This window comes from Bos javanicus, chromosome 18 (genome assembly GCF_032452875.1).
Source record: "Bos javanicus breed banteng chromosome 18, ARS-OSU_banteng_1.0, whole genome shotgun sequence".
In the NCBI taxonomy this organism is placed as follows: Eukaryota; Metazoa; Chordata; class Mammalia; order Artiodactyla; family Bovidae; genus Bos; species Bos javanicus.
Window position 1 is genome coordinate 21,578,893 of NC_083885.1, and position 18,518 is coordinate 21,597,410.

An 18,518-nucleotide genomic window follows, 5' to 3' on the forward strand; every position below is an offset into this window, starting at 1 on the left:
GTGGACCTGGTGTCAATCATTTTCCATCCAGTGTGCTGATATCTCAGTGGCCCTCCCTATCTGGGAATTCGCCCTTCATTTCTGAGAAATGTTCAGTTGTCTGTCCCTCCGTGTTCTCTTTTTGGAACCCCATCATTCAGATCTTACACTTTCTGGGCTGGTCCTCTCCATCATTTCATCTGTTTACTCAGCTTTCCAGGATATATTCTTCACTTCCTCTTTCCCCTGGCTTAATCCTCAGTCTCTTCTATGGAATGTCTCGTTTCTGTTCTCACTTGGAATTACTGAGAGTTCTATTTTATTTTCTAAATGTTCCTTTTTAAAGCATCCTGTTCTTGCTTTATGCATACAATGATAAAAGGATTTTTTTTTCTTAATTTCTTTTCCCTGCATGGGCTCCATTTTTTCCCAGATTGTTTTGTTGTTATTGATTTTTTTGTTGCTCATTTTTATTTCTATCTTTCAATGTTTAAGCTTTCTCTTATGTCTGGTAGTCCAGTGATCTGTGTATTTGAGAGTACGGAGATCGGAATTCTCCGACAGTCTAATGATTAGGACTCCAAGTTTTCACTGGGGTTCACTTCCTGGTGGGAGAACTAAGGTACCCAAGCCATGCACTGTGTCGGAAAAAAAAAAAAAAAGGAGTGCGGAGAGAAACACAATTATAAGCTCTGATTGAAAGATACTGACCATGAACTTGACTCGGTGATCTTGCTGGACCATTCCCTTGAAAAATATCCACAAAGTAGATCAAATTCTCTAGATAAGACTGACCACCTCCTAGGAAGGAAAAAAGCCAGAATGTCACTTCTGGAAACTGAGTGAAGGAAGAGTGGGAGGCCTTAGCAGCCAGAATGCATTGGCTCACTCAAATGCCTTGTTCACTTAAAAAGGGGACTCTGATGCCCTGTTTTACTCCACCCGTGAGCCTAAGGCTTGGTGTCTGTGGCTTAAATCAGATTGATTTTTAGCGTTCCACACTACAGACTTGCGATTCCATTTTCTGAAGTGTGCTAAGTTGCACACTATCCTATTTATCTATTAACAGCCTCTAAAAACTTATTGCTCTGTCTCCTCTCCCATTCATGTATTCAGAGCAAAACACCTTATTTAGGGCTTCCCTGGTGGCTTAGTGGTTAAGAATCCGTCTGCCAATGCAGGGAATATGGGTTCAATCTGTGCTCCGGGAAGATCCCACATGCCAGAGGGCACCGAAGCCTATGTGCCACCAACTACTGAGCCTGTGCTCTAGAGCCTGCATGCTGTAACTACTGAAGCCTGCTTGCCTAGAGCCTGGGCTCTGCAACAGGAGAAGCCATGGCAATGAGAAGCTCGTGACAAGTAGCCCGCACTCGCCACAACTAGAGAAAGCCCGCATGCATCAACAAAGACCCAGCACAACCATAAATAAATGAATGAATAAATAAATCTTTAAAAAAAAAACATCTTATTTACTGGTGTTTCTGGAGAGAATGAAAGCAAATGAGTAAAATCCACGGATTCCAAACATTTTCTTTACTCAGATGTTCCAAGAAGCACTTTACGTACATTGCTTGATTTTCTCCTCACAATCCCCCTCTAAGCAAAGTACAATTATTATCCCCATTTCACAGAGGTGGAAACCAAAACTCAGAGGGATTAATTTACCCAAGGACACACAACCAATACAAGCCATAACTAGGATTTAAAATTTGCTCTGCCTCCAGACCCGCATTTGCTGTTGTCCCTGCTGTGTATGTGTGTGTGTGTGTTGTTTATGTTTTGGTTTTTTGGCTGAGAGACATGTGAGATCTTAGTTCCCAGACCTGGAGAAGTCCTAACCACTGGACTGCAGCCTCATTTTCATCCACGCCGGGCTCCTTTGTCCACAGGATTTCCCAGGCCAGAATACTGGAATGAGTTGCCACTTCCTCCTCCAAGGGACCTTCCTGACCCAGGAATCAAACCTTCATCTCCTGCATTTCCTGCATTGGCAGGCACATTCTTTACCATTGAGCCCCCTGGGAAGTTGTACAGCAATCATGTAGATCTAAAAAGAAAAATACATGGTTGTGACTCTGGACCCTAATCTAAAGTCCCCTATGGTGAGCTTCCCTTGTGGCTCAGCTTGTAAAGAATCCACCTGCAATGCAGGAGACCTGGGTTTGATCCCTGGGTTGGAAAGACTCCCCTGGAGAAGGGAAAGGCTACCCACTCCAGTATTCTGACCTGGAGAATTCCATGGACTGTATAGTCTGCTGCTAAGTCACTTCAGTCGTGTCCGACTCCATGCGACCCCATAGACGGCAGCCCACCAGGCTCCCCCGTCCCTGGGATTCTCCAGGCAAGAACACTGGAGTGGGTTGCCATTTCCTTCTCCAATGCATGAAAGTGAAAAGTGAAAGTGAAGTCGCTCAGTCGTGTCCGACCTCAGCAACCCCATGGACTGTAGCCTTCCAGGCTCCTCCGTCCATGGGATTTTCCAGGCAAGAGTACTGGAGTGGGGTGCCATTTCCTTCTCCACTGTATAGTCTATTGGGTTCCAAAGAGTCAGACATGACTGAGTGACTTTCACACTCACACACTCACATGGTGAACAGACATTATAACAAAACTTGACTAAATTTGAATTAAAATGCATTACACAAATATTTGTACTCTGACATCTTGGGTTTAGTTAAACAATTGTTTGAAAGTTTGGATTCCAACTGGCATCTTATTGGATTGTAATATACTGAGTAACATTCTAAATAAAATGCTGTTGAGTGAACAAAGAAGACTGAAATATGAGCTTCAGTGAATATTTTGATCAAAGTCAATAATTTCATCAGAGGTACTTCAGCTGGTAAAATAAGGTAGTCTAATATTCAAACTTTTTATAATGTGAGCGTACAAAATTAAATTTTCTCTCTCAGCTCCTGATCATTGCTTTTCATCAACTGTTTGAGGAAGTAAGAGAGATTCATAATGCTTTCTTCCATGAGGAGGAATCTGCTTTAGCATAAGACTCCTGGCCTGTCTCTGACCCATCACCCATGCCAGATGAGAGCAAGTGAAGAGAAGAAACTGAAAATGCATAGTTCCCTCCCTTCCTCTCTCTTTCCTTTTCATAGGCTGATTGTCCACCAGAAGCATCTCCCCGCCCCCCTTATTCTAAGGTCCAGGGCTGCCTGTAACTAGTGTGTATGGATTCATCAGTGTTCCCACCAGAAAGAGATTTATTACAAGGAACTGGCTCATGAAATTGTGAGAGTTAGCTAGTATGCTAAGTCACTTCAGTTATGTCTGATTCTTGGCGACCCCATGGACTATAGCCCATCAGGCTCCTCTGTCCATGGGATTTCCCAGGCAAGAATACTAGAGTGGGTTGCCATTTCCTTCTCCAGAGGATCTTCCCTACCCAGGGATTGAACCCACATCTCTGATGCTTCCTGCATTGACAGATGGGTTCATTAGCACCATTAGCACCATAAGGAGCATAAGGAGTGCCTGGGCATGCTGGAAACTCTGGTGCAGAAGCGGATGCTGTCATCCACAGGCTTAATCGGTCCTTCCTCAAGGAAACCTATTTTGCTCTTAAAGACTTTCAACTGATTAGTTCAGACCCACACAGATTATCCAGGATAATCTCCTTTACATAAAGTGCACTGATTACAGATGTTGATCACATCTGCAAAATACCTTCACAGCAACACCTAGACTGGTGTTTGACTGCCAAGGGGATACATAAAACTGACTATGACAATAGTAAGTTCACTGTTGACCCAGGCCTAAGTCACATTCTCAGATACCAGGTTTCCTTCACACATAGTTCAAGACGTAGTTATTTGAATAAATGTATGAATGAATTATTTTCTCTATCTGCTTACCCTTCTCAATATTTTTGGAACTCAGGATGCAAGAATGGTTACAATCCATTGTAGCCTCTCAAATTCATCCCACCCTTCCCCCACTTCCCAGGCTGAGTCCAGTAGGTTTGAGGAGCAACCGTAGCCAAGAAAGGAGGTCAACAGCAGAGAAGAAATGCCCCAGGGGGCAGAGTGGTCCCCATGGCATTGCCTGCAGCCCAAAACATTGTGGGAGTACCCAATTTAGGGCTTTGAGCAAATCCAAAGCAAGTTTCCCTCAACCTCAGATTGGAACAGGAAAGCAATTCAGTGTTTCTCATGATCCCCAATGGGATGCAGAAGTAGCTGGTGAAGATTAAAGCTAGAAAACTTGGCTTCCAGAAGTGAAGGACAACGCAGAAGCTTGGATCAAGGACCCAGACCACATGGCCCCATCTCAGCAAATGCCAGCAGGGTGACTTGCAGGCCCAGGAGACTCAATATCCGTCTTCTACAAAACTGTAACAGGAGTTAAAGAAACTAGGTATAGCCCAGGAGAATCACGCAGAGTCGAGTGGAATGGACCCTGAATTATTTTTTGTACCATCTTCCACCATCCCTCTCAGGATGGACGTTCAATAAGCAAATTATGTTGGATTATGGAAAAATAGCTTTACATGTCCCACATATCAGAATTTGTGGACAGATATTCATGTCTAGCTACACAAAGAGACTGAGACTGATGCTGAGGACTGCAAGCACTTTAATCTCAAAGCCTACCTCCTTTCCTTCCTTCCTTTCTTTCCCTCTTTTTCTGTTTCTTTCCTTCTTCCTCTCTTACTTTTTCTGTGAAATAGACACTTTTAGATCTTTCATCATTTTGTGTTGCTGTTGTTTAGTCACTAAGTCACATCTGATGGTGGGTTCCCATGGACTGCAGCCTGCCAGGCTTCTCTGTCCATGGGATTCTTCAGGTAAGAACACTGGAGTAGGTTGCCATTTCCTTCTCCAGGGGATCTTCCCAACCCAGGGGTCAAACCCACATCTATTGCACTTGCAGGCGAAGTCTTTACCGCTGAGCCTCCAGGGAAGCCCTTCATCATTTTACAGCTAAAAGTGTGACCTGAAGTGTCTAGAATCTTCTCAAGAACAGAAGAGACAATAATGTCTGTTATTGGAACAGAAAAAAAAATGCTATTACCACCAAAAAACTGTGCAATTATATGACAGGATAGGCATGTTAACTAACCTTATAGTGTTCATCACTTTGTGATGTAAGTGTGCCTCAAATCCTCACGTTGTACACCTTAAACTTACTCAATGTTATATGTCAGTTATATCTCAATAAAGCTGGAAAAAATGAAATGAATCAATGAGTTCAACAAACTATAGCCTTGTCTCATGTGCACCTCCCCATCTATATGTAATACTTCCATAAAAGTTCAAAATATGTACCTATAGATTATCTACTGGGTTGGAGTTGCTGAAAGTGGAACATACCTTTCATGGCAATGCAGGTATATGTGCTTATGTATGGATTCAGACTCTCTGAAAAGGAATTCCCCAAGTGTAGCTTTAAATTATTTTATTGAGTACTGTTAGTTCTCAGTTCTGGCAAAAGTGGCCTTAAAATTTAGATTATAATTTTCCTGGGGTTGAGCGACTAAATATGAGGCCTAACCAAAAATAAAGATAGTCTTTCTATCTGTGAATGTCGTCAACAATATCTCTGACAAATAATTAAAGTTTTGCTCACTCAGTAGCCATTTATTAGGTATTTACTATATCTAGAGTTCCATTCCAGTCCCAGGGGATACAGTAGTGAGGAAGATGGGCACTCTGGCTGCTCTCAGGGAATGTATGTTCTGGTGTTGTTCAGTCTCTAAGTCATTTCCAACTTTGTGCAACCCCATGGACTGCAGCATGCCAGGCTTACCTGTCCTTCACTATCTCCCAGAGTTTGCTCAAATTCATGTCCATTGAGTCCGTGATGCCATCCAACTGTCTCATTCTCCGTTGCCCCTTTCTCCTCCTACCCTCAATTTTCCCCAGCATCACGGTCTTTTCCAATGAGTTGGCTCTTTGCATCATGTGGCCAAATTATTGGAGCTTCAGTATCAGTCTTTCCAATGAATATTCAGGACAGATTTCCTTTAGGAGTGACTGGTTTGATCTCCTTGCAGTCCAAGGGACTCTCAAGAGTCTTCTCCAACACCACAGTTCAAAAGCATCAATTCTTGGGCACTCAGCCTTTTTTATGGTCCAGCTATCATGTTCATACATGACTGCTGGAAAATTGGTTAGACAGATTGGTTAGACAGATCATTGTTGGAAAAGTCTACCCCCAATAACTTTTTTTTTTCTTTAATAGAAAATTATTTAATTAGTATACATGTGTTCCCCATCCTGAACCCTCCTCCCTCCTCCCTCCCCACACCATCCCTCTGGGTCGTCCCAGTGCACCAGCCCCATATAACTTTAATTATTAAAAATGGCTTTCAAATCCAAGTGTCCATTGACAGATGAATGGATAAAGAATATGTGGTATATATACACAATGAAATGTTCAGTTCAGTCGCTCAGTCATGTCCCACTCTTTGCGACCCCATGAATCGCAGCACGCCAGGCCTCCCTGTCCATCACCAACTCCCAGAGTTCACTCAAACTCATGTCCATCGAGTTGGTGATGCCATCCAGCCATCTCATCCTCTGTCGTCCCCTTCTCCTCTTGCCCCCAATCCCTCCCAGCATCAGAGTCTTTTCCAATGAGTCAACTCTTCGCATGAGGTGGCCAAAGTACTGGAGTTTCAGCTTTAGCATCATTCCTTCCAAAGAAATCCCAGGGCTGATCTCCTTCAGAATGGACTGGTTGGATCTCCTTGCAGTCCAAGGGACGCTCAAGAGTCTTCTCCAACACCACAGTTCAAAAGCATCAATTCTTCGGTGCTCAGCCTTCTTCACAGTCCAACTCTCACATCCATACATGACCACTGGAAAAACCATAGCCTTGACTAGATGGACCTTTGTTGGCAAAGTAATGTCTCTGCTTTTGAATATGCTATCTAGATTGGTCATAACTTTCCTTCCAAGGAGCAAGCGTCATTTAATTTCATGGCTGCAGTCACCATCTACAGTGATTTTGGAGCCCCCAAAAATAAAGTCTGACACTGTTTCCACTGTTTCCCCATCTATTTCCCATGAAGTGATGGGACCAGATGCCATGATCTTAGTTTTCTGAATGTAGAGCTTTAAGCCAACTTTTTCACTCTCCTCTTACTCAGTCATAAAAAAAGAATTAAATAATGCCATTTGCAGCAACATGAATGGACCTAGAGATTATCATACTAAGTGAAGTAAGTCAGTCGGAGAAAGATAAATATATGATTTTGCTTATTTTGTGGAATCTTTTTTTTTAAGTTGGTACAAATGAACTTATTTACAAAGCAGAGTCAGACTCAAACAGACATAGAGAACAAACTTACTGCTACCAAAAGGAAAGGGGGGTGGGTATAAATTAGGAACTTGGAATTAAAATATACACACTAATCAACAGGACCTACTGTGTAGCACAGGGAATTACATTCAATGTCTTTTAATAACCTATAATGGAAGAGAATGTAAGAAAAAGAAAAATATATATATATAACATGTATATACAACTGAATCACTTTTCTGTACACATGAAACTAACACCACACTGTAAATCAACTATATTTCAATAATTTTTTTTTTAAAGAGATGGCTTCCAAAGTCTCTATCCCCATGGAATTCACCCAATGTCACCTACAAAGGAGCAGAACAGACTTCCAGGTCTCCTGAGCCTCCTTTTCTCTGGACTCAGCAGTCTTGGTCCCTTTCCCCTTAATCACGTTTGATACCATTTCATTTACCCCACTTTCCAGCCATCCTCTGGGGACAAGCTCCAGATTGGCAAGATACTGATTAAAGTCCTAGACTCAGAACCAGACACTAATACAATATTCTAGGTGAGACTTGACCTAGAGCAAGGTTTCTCCACCTTACACAACTGACATCTGGGAGAGGATAATTTTTCGTGTTGGGGCTGTCCTGTGCATGGTATAACGTGGAGCAGCATCCCTCATTTCTAGCTGTGACAACTAAAGATGTCTTCAGACCTTGCCAATGTCCCCTGGCCGACAAAATGGCACCGAGTTAAAAACCACTGACCTAGAAACGGCACAATGGCCCGGGTTTCTGTCTGGACTCTCTACATCTACCCGTAAGCCTCCAAATTGTCGACTTTACATGGACTTCTCAGGCAATAACTACAAGTTTTATCTTGCTTGCCCTAAACTACATCACCCAAAATAATTATGTACACACATAAAATAAAGTGGAATAAAAAGACAACTGCCCAGAAAAATACAAAAGTGGTGCCGCGACCCCAAAGAAGACACTCTCTCTCTCTTTGCTCCAATAAAATAAAGTTAGTCGTTTTATTTTTACATCCATGTTTCTTTCAGGAGAGAACTGTCAGAGTAGAATTAAACAGGCAAGATTTGAGGCTCGGTGACCAGATGAAAGAGACCCCAGGTCCACAAACAAAGTAGGCGTAAGTTTAATTTCCCCCCAACCCCACCCCCCACCCCATTATGCCGGGGAGGCGTTGACGGAAGTTTATGGCAACGATAGAGCTCCAGCAGACTGTCAGATTCTTAGCACCCTGAAGAGTTGTCCAAGTCAAAATCAAAAATCTGTTCTCCATCGTATGCTTAATAAACAGAACTTATCCTTGACTGAATGAATAACAGTCTGGTGTGTACAAAGCAGATTAGGTGGACAGTACACTTTTACCCTAGAACTGAAGGAGAATCTCAATCAGGCTGAATTTAGCTTAGCTGGTACACTTTTGAAATGGGCGATAGACTGGATCCTGGTTACTTTGTAAGCCATAGAAGTTCAAGTTTGTGACTAATGTTAGTTTAACATTTCTCTTTCGGGACAGACTAGAATTCTCTTTCTGGAATGAGATCAGCTTGCCACCAAATCACACTTTGGGAATAGGCAGTGTAAACCCTTAGTGGGGTTAGAAGGTAACCCTTAGAAGGTAAACAAAGTGATCTATTCTCTTTTTTTCTTCTTTTTCCTGTCTGTAACAAATGCACTTTGAGTGAGCCTTCTTAAGAGTTGTGGGGAGGGTGGGCAGAGACAGTAGACACATTATTTTGTGTTTGGTGTGCATAACTGGAGGAATTCCTTCAGGCTTGGGGTAGGAAGCAGGCAGTGAAAGGCCAATGGTTGATTCCTTTGTGTGGTTTTTATTGTGCATGACTAAATGTATTAGACATGTTGGATCACAGAGAATATGCATCTGTGAATCACGGCCCTGTTGAATTTGTATGTGTTTTGCCTGCTAATATCAGCTGCCCGTTCCAGCTACAAAAGGCCTCCCTATTAACATGATATCTGAATTACCTTAATAAAATTAGAGTCAGAACGTGCTATGTGAGTCTTCTGCAAGAAACAAAGATCTTTCCCAATGCCTTATATATATATATATATATATATATATATATATATACACTGATTTTCTGTGATTCATGTTTTCTTCAAAATAAGAAAAGATGAGGGATGATGTGGAAGTAGGCAGCCATTGCACAGACTAGGGAATGATGGACATAATAGGTTTTAGAAACAATTCTTTATAGCCTCCAACAAACTCCAAGTAAATGCACATTTTTTAATGTAATCTTTCCAACAAAAAAACCATTAAACCTCTACTATGTGAACGGAGTTTGGCTTAGCTAGATCATGTTCCATTTAGTCGATGGAAAACTACTGATTCAAAGGACAGACACTTCTGTAAATAGATGGGTGTGTTTTTATTCTTTTGTGGATGGAGAAGTAATAAAGTATTGCACCGGGCTCCTACCAGACACCAGGGGGAGAAAGCTGAATGTCCTAAGGTTTTCATCAGCTTTATTGTCATTCCTTGGAAGAAGAAAAATGAGATTTACTTAATCGCAGAAGTATGACAAATTTCTTTCTTTGAATCTCAGAATGTTTTCCAGTGAAGATTTTCAATTGAAAGAGATTATTATTTAGGGGGAAATCCTTGACAACGTCTTTGCTCCCTGTTTTAAAATCCCTCACCAAGAAGATTACTGCTAGCTTTATTGCAGTGTCACAAAGCCAGGTGCTTTGTGTGTAAAACAAAGGTAGCGAGGTGTTTGGAAAGAACTCTGGACCAAGAGTAAGGGGTCTGTGTTCCTGGCCCTCCCTCTACTGTATGACCTTAAATAAGTCACTGTCTTTCTCTATGTCTTGGTTTCCCTGCTTGCACAAAAGGAGGGCTTTGAGCTAGATTATCTTTAAGGCCCCAGCAGCTCAAAGAAACCTCAAGATTAACTGTGTTCCTGCCTGCCAGCCAGATATCACTCTGAACAAACGCTTTCACTCTGCGTAATGTCTGTTTCCCCAGACACATCATGGAAGATATTTTCTACCTGAAGTTACAATCTCACCACTTACCTACCCCAATATCATTTAAGGGCTCCTCCTTCTGCTTTGAAGTTCAAAGAAAGAGAAGACTCTGCTTAATGAGAATGGCCCCTTTGAAATGTTCCCTCTGCAGCTGCAAGCTGGCGGATCCTGCACTGTACAAAGGCAAGAAGGCTATTGTGATGCAGATGTGCTCCAAGCTGCGTCGGCAGCAAGAACATTTCCATGGGTCTTTACTGTATTTCTTCTATTATTCATAGAACACAATGTAAATGAAGCCATAAATTTCACCCCCCCACACACTAGATGTAGAAAGAAGATAATGGAAATTGTGAATTATGAATGAATCACTGTTATTGTAATTCCTTAAGGATTCTGATGGAGATGATTAAATTCTCGCAAAGACACCGATTCGAAACTTTTATGCCGAGTACTTAGTCATGCTGCTTGGAATTTCACAAGGAATGGCGTAGAGATGATCTTGCTTTTGCATTTACCTGCCAAATCTTCTCATAGATAATCTTCCTAGGCTTGGACCTTATTAAAGATGAAGATTTCATTCCTGCAGGAGGGAAAAGTGTTGCAAAATTACATATATCTTCCCACTAGTCAGACATATTGCTTGGGATCCTAAACACATAACAGGTGAAACCCTTTAACCCTGAGTTCTTGGAATTTATTTTTTCTTTTAGAAAACAAAATAATTAGGAGTCCCTATCCTTCTTTAAAAACTGATCCAGCAACCTAATAAAGTCAAGGATGCAGATTTTCTTTCCCCTCTTTTAAATTTGTTTTGATAACAGGAATTCTGGTCAGCAATTATTCTCTCAACCCTGGTACACAATTCTTCTCAATAACGACAGTGGACCATGAGATTCAGAAGCCGTTCTGGTTAGGATAATGATAGAAAGTGATTAGAAGTACTTCACTGGGCTGAGACAAAGCCTCTGGAAAATTTCAACCTTAATCCACTTTAGTCTTGTGCCAGGCTTTTAGAAGGTTATAGTCCCCAAAATGAGATTTGAGATGATATTTAACAGTTCAAGTGTCATTCTGGAAGGAGTTCTCTTTTGCAGAACTCCAAAATAGATTTTTGACATTTTTATGCTACCGAATATGTATGAATTGATAAAGATATAGGCACATGCAAGCTTCTGTTCAGTAGTTGCTTTCAAGTCTCAAACACAAAATAGTTTAAAATTTAGAATATATGTGATTACGCAGGGTGTAAAAGGTACCATTGGAGAGTCTTCATAAAAGTTTCTACTATTCACCAAAATGTAGTAGATGCAAAATGAACTAGGAGTTCTTAGGCAGCCAAGAACCCTTCCCTGATCCTCAATATCCTTATTTGCAAAATGAAAAATTTGGATTAGATGATGTCTAAGGTATTTTCCAGCTTTAACTTTCTCACTTCTTGAATAGAAAGCAAATTCAGTTCAGTTCAGTTCAGTTCAGTCACTCAGTCATGTCCAACTCTTTGCAACCCCATGAGTTGCAGCCAGGCTTCCCTGTCCATCACCAACTCCCGGAGTTCACCCAAACCCATGTCCATCAAGTCGGTGATGCCATCCAGCCATCTCATCCTCTGCCATCCCCTTCTCCTCCTGCCCCCAATCCCTCCCAGCATCAGAGTCTTTTCCAATGAGTCAACTCAATTGAGATGCAAATATTCTTACTTTACTGGGCCTAGGCTAGAAGATATATAAAAAGCTAGGACTCTAACCTCTATCATGAGGCCTTGGGAGTGTCCTGAAAGTCTTGAAAGGGTGTTGTCTATATAGAGCCAAGTTTGAGATCACAAATAAGGTCACTGGAGCTACTAGCCAAGAGGAGTCTTTGTCAGTTGCCAGAGGTGTGGTCAAGGCTTCCCTGGTAGCTTAGGGGTAGAGAACACTCCTGCCAACGCAGGAGACATGGATTCATACCTGGGTTGGGAAGAACTGGAGAAGGAAATGACAACCCACTCCAGTATTCTTGTCTGGAGAATCCCATGGACAGAGGAACCTAGTGGGCTACAGTCCATGGGCTGGCAAAAGAGTCAGACATGACTTAACAACTGAACAACAACAATTTTGTGTGAAGTCCCTGGCACATATTGGATTTTACATGTGTGTGTGTGTGTGTGCTTGTGTGCTTAGTTGCTCAGTCATGCCCGACTCTGCAACCCCATTCACTTATATACACATATACATGTGTGTGGGGGTATATGTATGTATATAGATATAACTCCAATATTCTTGCCTGGAGAATTCCATGGACAGAGGAGCCTGGTGGGCTACATTCCTTGGGGTCACAAAGAGTCAGACATGACTGAGCAACTAACACACACACACACATACATTATATATATATATATATATATACACACACACACATACATTATATATATATATATATATATATACACACACACCTGAAAAACTGAATCACTTTGCTGTACACCTGAGAAATTGTAAATGAACTACACTTCAATTTTTAAAAAAAACAAAAGATTAAAATTAACATTTGTGAGGAATTTAATGATAAAAAATTAACAAGTTAAAATTATTTACTGATGCACTAATTTCACGTTTAAAGAACTGACCTTATAGCAATGATGAAACAGAAGAAGAAAAGTCAGTCACAGGGTGAAAAGCAATGTATCATTGTGATGAGCAGTATGGCCTCTAGGAATTCCAGAGCAAGGTTGCCTGTTCTGCCATGGCTCAGTTCAGTTCAGTCACTCAGTTGCGTCCAACTCTTTGAAACCCCATGGACCACAGCACACCAGGTCTCCCTGTCCATCACCAACTCCTGGAGTTTACCCAAACTCATGTCCATTGAGTCAGTGATGCCATCCAACCATCTAATACTCTGTCATCCCCTTCTGCTCCTGCCTTCAATCTTTCCCAGCATCAGGGTCTTTTCAAATGAGTCAACTCTTCATATCAGGTGGCCAAAGTATTGGAGTTTCAGCTTTAGTATCAGTCCTTCCAATGAACACCCAGGACTGATCTCCTTTAGGATGGACTGGTTGGGTCTCCTTGCAGTCCAAGGGACTCTCAAGAGTCTTCTCCAACACCACAGTTTCAAAAGCATCAATTTTCCAGCACTCACATTTCTTTATAGTCCAAATCTCACATCCATACATGACTACTGGAAAAACCATAGCCTTGACTAGATAGACCTTTGTTGACAAAGTAATGTCTCTGCTTTTTAATATGCTGTCTAGGTTGGTCATAGTTTTCCTGCCAAGGAGTAAGTGTCTTTTAGTTTCATGGCTGCAATCACCATTTGCAGTGATTTTGGAGCTTAAAAAAATGAACTCAGCCACTGTTTCCACTGTTTCCCCATCTATTTGCCATGAAGTGATAGGACCGGGTACCATGATCTTAGTTTTCTGAATGTTGAGCTTTAAGCCAACTTTTTCACTCTCCTCTTTCACTTTCATCAGGAGGCTTTTTAGTTCCTCTTCACTTTCTGCCATAAGGGTGGTGTCATTTGCATATCTGAGGTTATTGATATTTCTCCTGACAACCTTGATTCCAGCTTGTGTTTCTTCCAGCCCAGCGTTTCTCATAATGTACTCTGCATATAAGTTAAATAAGCAGGGTGACAATATACAGTCTTGACGTACTCCTTTTCCTATTTGGAACCAGTCTGTTGTTCCATGTCCAGTTCTAACTGGTGCTTCCTGACCTGCATACAGGTTTCTCAAGAGGCAGGTCAGGTGGTCTGGTAGTACCATCTCTTTCAGAATTTTCCAGTTTATTGTGATCCGCACAGTCAAAGGCTTTGGCATAATCAATAAAGCAGAAATAGATGTTTTTCTTGGAGAAGGCGATGGCACCCCACTCCAGTACTCTTGCCTGGAAAATCCCATGGACGGAGGAGCCTGGTAGGCTGCAGTCCATGAGGTCGCGAGGAGTTGGACACAACTGAGCGACTTCATTTTCACTTTTCACTTTCATGCATTGGAGAAGGAAATGGCAACCCACTCCAGTGTTTTTGCCTGGAGAATCCCAGGGACGGGGAAGCCTGGTGGGCTGCCATCTGTGGGGTCGCACAGAGTCGGACACGACTGAAACGACTTAGCAGCAGCAGCAGCAGATGTTTTTCTGGAACTCTATTGCTTTTTCCATGATCCAATGTATGTTAGCGATTTGATCTCTGGTTCCTCTGCTTTTTCTAAATCCAGCTTGAACGTCTGGAAGTTCAGAGTACACGTATTGCTGAAGCCTGGCTTGGAGAATTTTGAGCATTGCTTTACTAGCATATGAGATGCAATTGTGCAGTAGTTTGAGCATTCTTTGGCATTGCCTTTCTTTGGGATTGGAATGAAAACTGACCTTTTCCAGTCCTATCGCCACTGCTGAGTTTTGCGGACATATTGAGTGCAGCACTTTCACGGCATCATCTTTCAGGATTTGAAATAGCTCAACTGGAATTCCATCACCTCGACTAGTTTTGTTCATAGTGATGCTTCCTAAGGCCAGCTTGACTTCACATTCCAGGATGTCTGGCTCTAGGGGAGTGATCACATCATCGTGATTATCTGGATCGTGAAGATATTTTTTGTACCGTTCTTCTGTGTATCTTTGCCACCTCTTCTTGATATCTTCTGCTTCTGTTAGGTCCATAGTCTTTCCCATTCTATTGTTTTCCTCTATTTCTTTGCACTGATCACTGAGGAAGGCTTTCTTGTCTCTCCTTGCTATTTTTTGGAACTCTGCATTCAAATGGGTGTATCTTTTCTTTTTCCTTTGCCTTTCACTTCTCTTCTTTTCACAGCTATTTGTAAGGCCTCCTCAGACAGCCATTTTGCTTTTTTGCATTTCTTTTTCTTGGGGATGGTTTTGATCTCTGTCTCCTGTACAATGTCACAAACCGCCATCCATAGTTCATCAGGCACTCTGTCTATCAAATCTAGCCCCTTAAATCTATTTCTCACTTCTACTGTATAATGGTAAGCGATTTGATTTAGGTCATACCTGAATGTTCTGGTACTTTCTGAATGTTGCACCATCACATGTTCTCTAAGCCCATGATCACTCTTCTAGATTCAGAGCTCTGTTGCCTGTGTCAATAGATGCCTGAGTTTTTCATCACTGAGTCCCAGGATGAAATTTTATTTTTACATATGGAAACAGCCATATCAGGTCAACTCACACAATAGTTATACTTCAGTTCATTTCAGTTGCTCAGTCGTGTCTAACTCTTTGCAGCCCCATGGACTGCAGCACACCAGGCTTCCCTGCCCATCACCAACTCCCAGAGCTTACTCAAACTCATGTCCATTGAGTTTGTGATGCCATCCAACCATTTCATCCTCTGTCATCCCCTTCTCCTCCTGCCTTCAATCTTTCCCCGCATCAGGGTCTTTTCAAATGAGTCAGTTCTTTATATCAGGCAGCCAAAGTATTGCAGCTTCAGCTTCAGCATCAGTACTTCCAATGAATATTCAGGACTGATCTCCTTTAGGATTGACTGGTTGGATATCCTTGCCGTCCAAGGAACTCTCAAGAGTCTTCTCCAACACTACAGTTCAAAAGCATCAATTTTTTGGTGCTTAGCTTTCTTTATGGTCCAACTCTTACATCCATACATGACTACTGGAAAAACCATAGCTTTGACTAGATGGAGCTTTGTTGGCAAAGTAATGCCTCTGCTTTTTAATATGTTGTCTAGGATCATCATAGATTTTCTTCCAAGGAGCAAGCATCTTTTAATTTTATGGCTACAGACACCATTGCAGTGATTTTGGAGCCCCCAAAATAAAATCTGTCACTGTTTTCATTGTTTCCCCATCTATTTGCCATGAAGTGATAGGACCAGATGCCATGATCTTTGTTTTTTGAATGTTGAGTTTTAAGCCAACTTTTTCACTCAACTCTTTCACTTTCATCAAGAGGCTCTTCAGTTCCTTTTTACCTTCTGCCATAAGGGTGGTGTCATCTGCATATCTGAGGTTATTGATATTTCTCCCGACAATCTTGATTCCAGCTTGTGCTTCATCCAGCCCAGCGTTTCTCATGATGTACTCTGCATATAAGTTAAATAAGCAGGGTGACAATATACAGCCTTGATGTACTCCTTTCCCAATTTGGAACCAGTCTGCTGTTCCATGTCCAGTTCTGTTGCTTCTTGACCTGCATACAGATTTCCCCAGAGGCAGGTCAGGTGGTCTGGTAGTCCTATCTCTTGAAGAATTTTCCACAGTTTGTTATGATCCACACAGTCAAAGGCTTTGGTGTAGTCAGTAAAGCAGAAGTAGATGTTTTTCTGGAACTCTCTAGCTTTTTCTATCATCCAGTGGAAGCGGATGTTGGCAATTTGATCTCTGGTTCCTTTGCCTTTTCTAAATCCAGCTTGAACATCTTCCAGTTCTTGTTCACGTACTATTGAAGACTTAGTGGAGAATTTTGAGAGTTACTTTACTGGCCTCTGAGATCAGTGCAATTGTGCGGTAGTTTGAACATTCTTTGACTGTATTTAATAATATATAGTATTATTATATATTATATAATAAATATATGGTTATATTTATTATCTATAGTTAATGCATATGGTTAACATAAATATATGGTTATATTTATAATAGATATATGGTTATATTTCTAATAGATATATGATTATATTTAATGAATATCAAAAAAGACAAATCAATTATTTCTCATCAGGCATATAATACTTCTCACTCAGGAGTATTAGCATCACAGATACAGCCCATATTCATTCTTCTTCTATTTCAATACAATAACACTAGGAGACAAATGCCAATGATTCATCCCTTAAAACATAACAGGTAGGGGACTTCCCTGGTGGCCCAGTGGCTAAGACTCTGTAATCCCAATACAGGGGACCTGGGTTTGATCCCTAGTCAAAGAACTAGATCCCATATGCCACAGCTAATAGTTTACACGTGGCAATTAAAAAAAAATAAAACAGGTCCCGCATGCTGCAAGACTTCGAGTGTCACAACTAACACCCAATACAGCCAAACAAATAAAGTAATTAATAAAATTCACCTTGATGAGGTTTATTTTAAAAAAGAAAGCTATACTTGATCTTAGCCAAAAGGCCAAGAAATGATGAATCTAGAGTCTATTATACAGATGGAAGTAAGTCAGAAAGATAAAAACAAATATCATACATTAACACATATATATGGAATCTAGAAAGATGGTACTAGCTTCAGGACAGCAACGGCAATGCAGACATAGAGAACAGAGTTGTGAACACATTCGGGGAAGGAGACAGTGGGACTAATAGAGAAAGTAACATTGAAACATGCACATTACCATATGTAAAATAGATAGCCAGTGGGAATTTGCTGTATGACACAGGAGTGCTAAGCCAGTGCTCTGTGACTACATAGAGCGATGGGTGGGAGGTGGGAGGAAGGTTCAAGAGGGAAGGAACATATGTATGTCTATGGCTGATTCACACTGATGTATGGCAGAAACCAACACAATCTTGCAAGGCAGTTATCCTCAAATTAAAAATAGATACATTTTTTTAAAAAGCTAGGTAGAAATCCTTTTGTGCCCTCATTGCTCACTCATGGTGTTAGGTCATACTTCCATAGCAACTGCTGTTTCTCTTATCATTGCTTGATTCACACTTGTAATTACCTGCCCAAATTCTGTCTTTCCCTGTGATGTTAAGCTCTGACTTCGCAGGGATTGTGTCAGTGTGATTCACCATTCCATGCTTAGTTCCATAGTGCCTGGCACACAGCTAGCATTTCATAAATATCTATGGAATGAAAAAGTGAATGAATAAATAAAGCCAACTCATAGGACTGCCTTCAAGCACCCTGGAGAGAGATACTCCTCTCTGGAAAGACAGACTCTCACAAAGAAGGAAGTGTAAAAGATTTTGTGGGCCTCAAAATGATCTGCCTGCTGGCCTGCTGTGATTACCAAATTTTCTGCACAGATTCACCTCTCCGGATTCACACACATCATCCCCAAGTAGCTCCTGTTAAGTAGTTCTTACTTAAGTGGCATATTTAGGCCATATCAGAAGAGAAAGTAGTTGACAAGAATGAACTGAACATTCTGAGGTTACAGGAGCATATGGGATTTAGGCTTGGGAATAACTACTTCAATTAAAATGATTCTTTCCAAGTACAATTTGCAAAATGTAATTTTTATGTCTGACTCTCCCCGAAAATCTTTCACCTTTTTATGACATTTCCATAATTACTTTTGGAGAGAAAAGTTTCTTTTTCTAAAAGCTATGGGTTTCTGAAATATCAATGAT

The 18,518-nt window shown here is 41.3% G+C and overlaps 1 pseudogene; it reads right to left on the minus strand.

Annotated features, from left to right (window-relative positions):
- Positions 1-17,192: 17,192 nt before the first annotated feature.
- Positions 17,193-17,343, minus strand: LOC133231211 (U2 spliceosomal RNA; annotated as a pseudogene).
- Between the last annotated feature and the right edge of the window lie 1,175 nt (positions 17,344-18,518).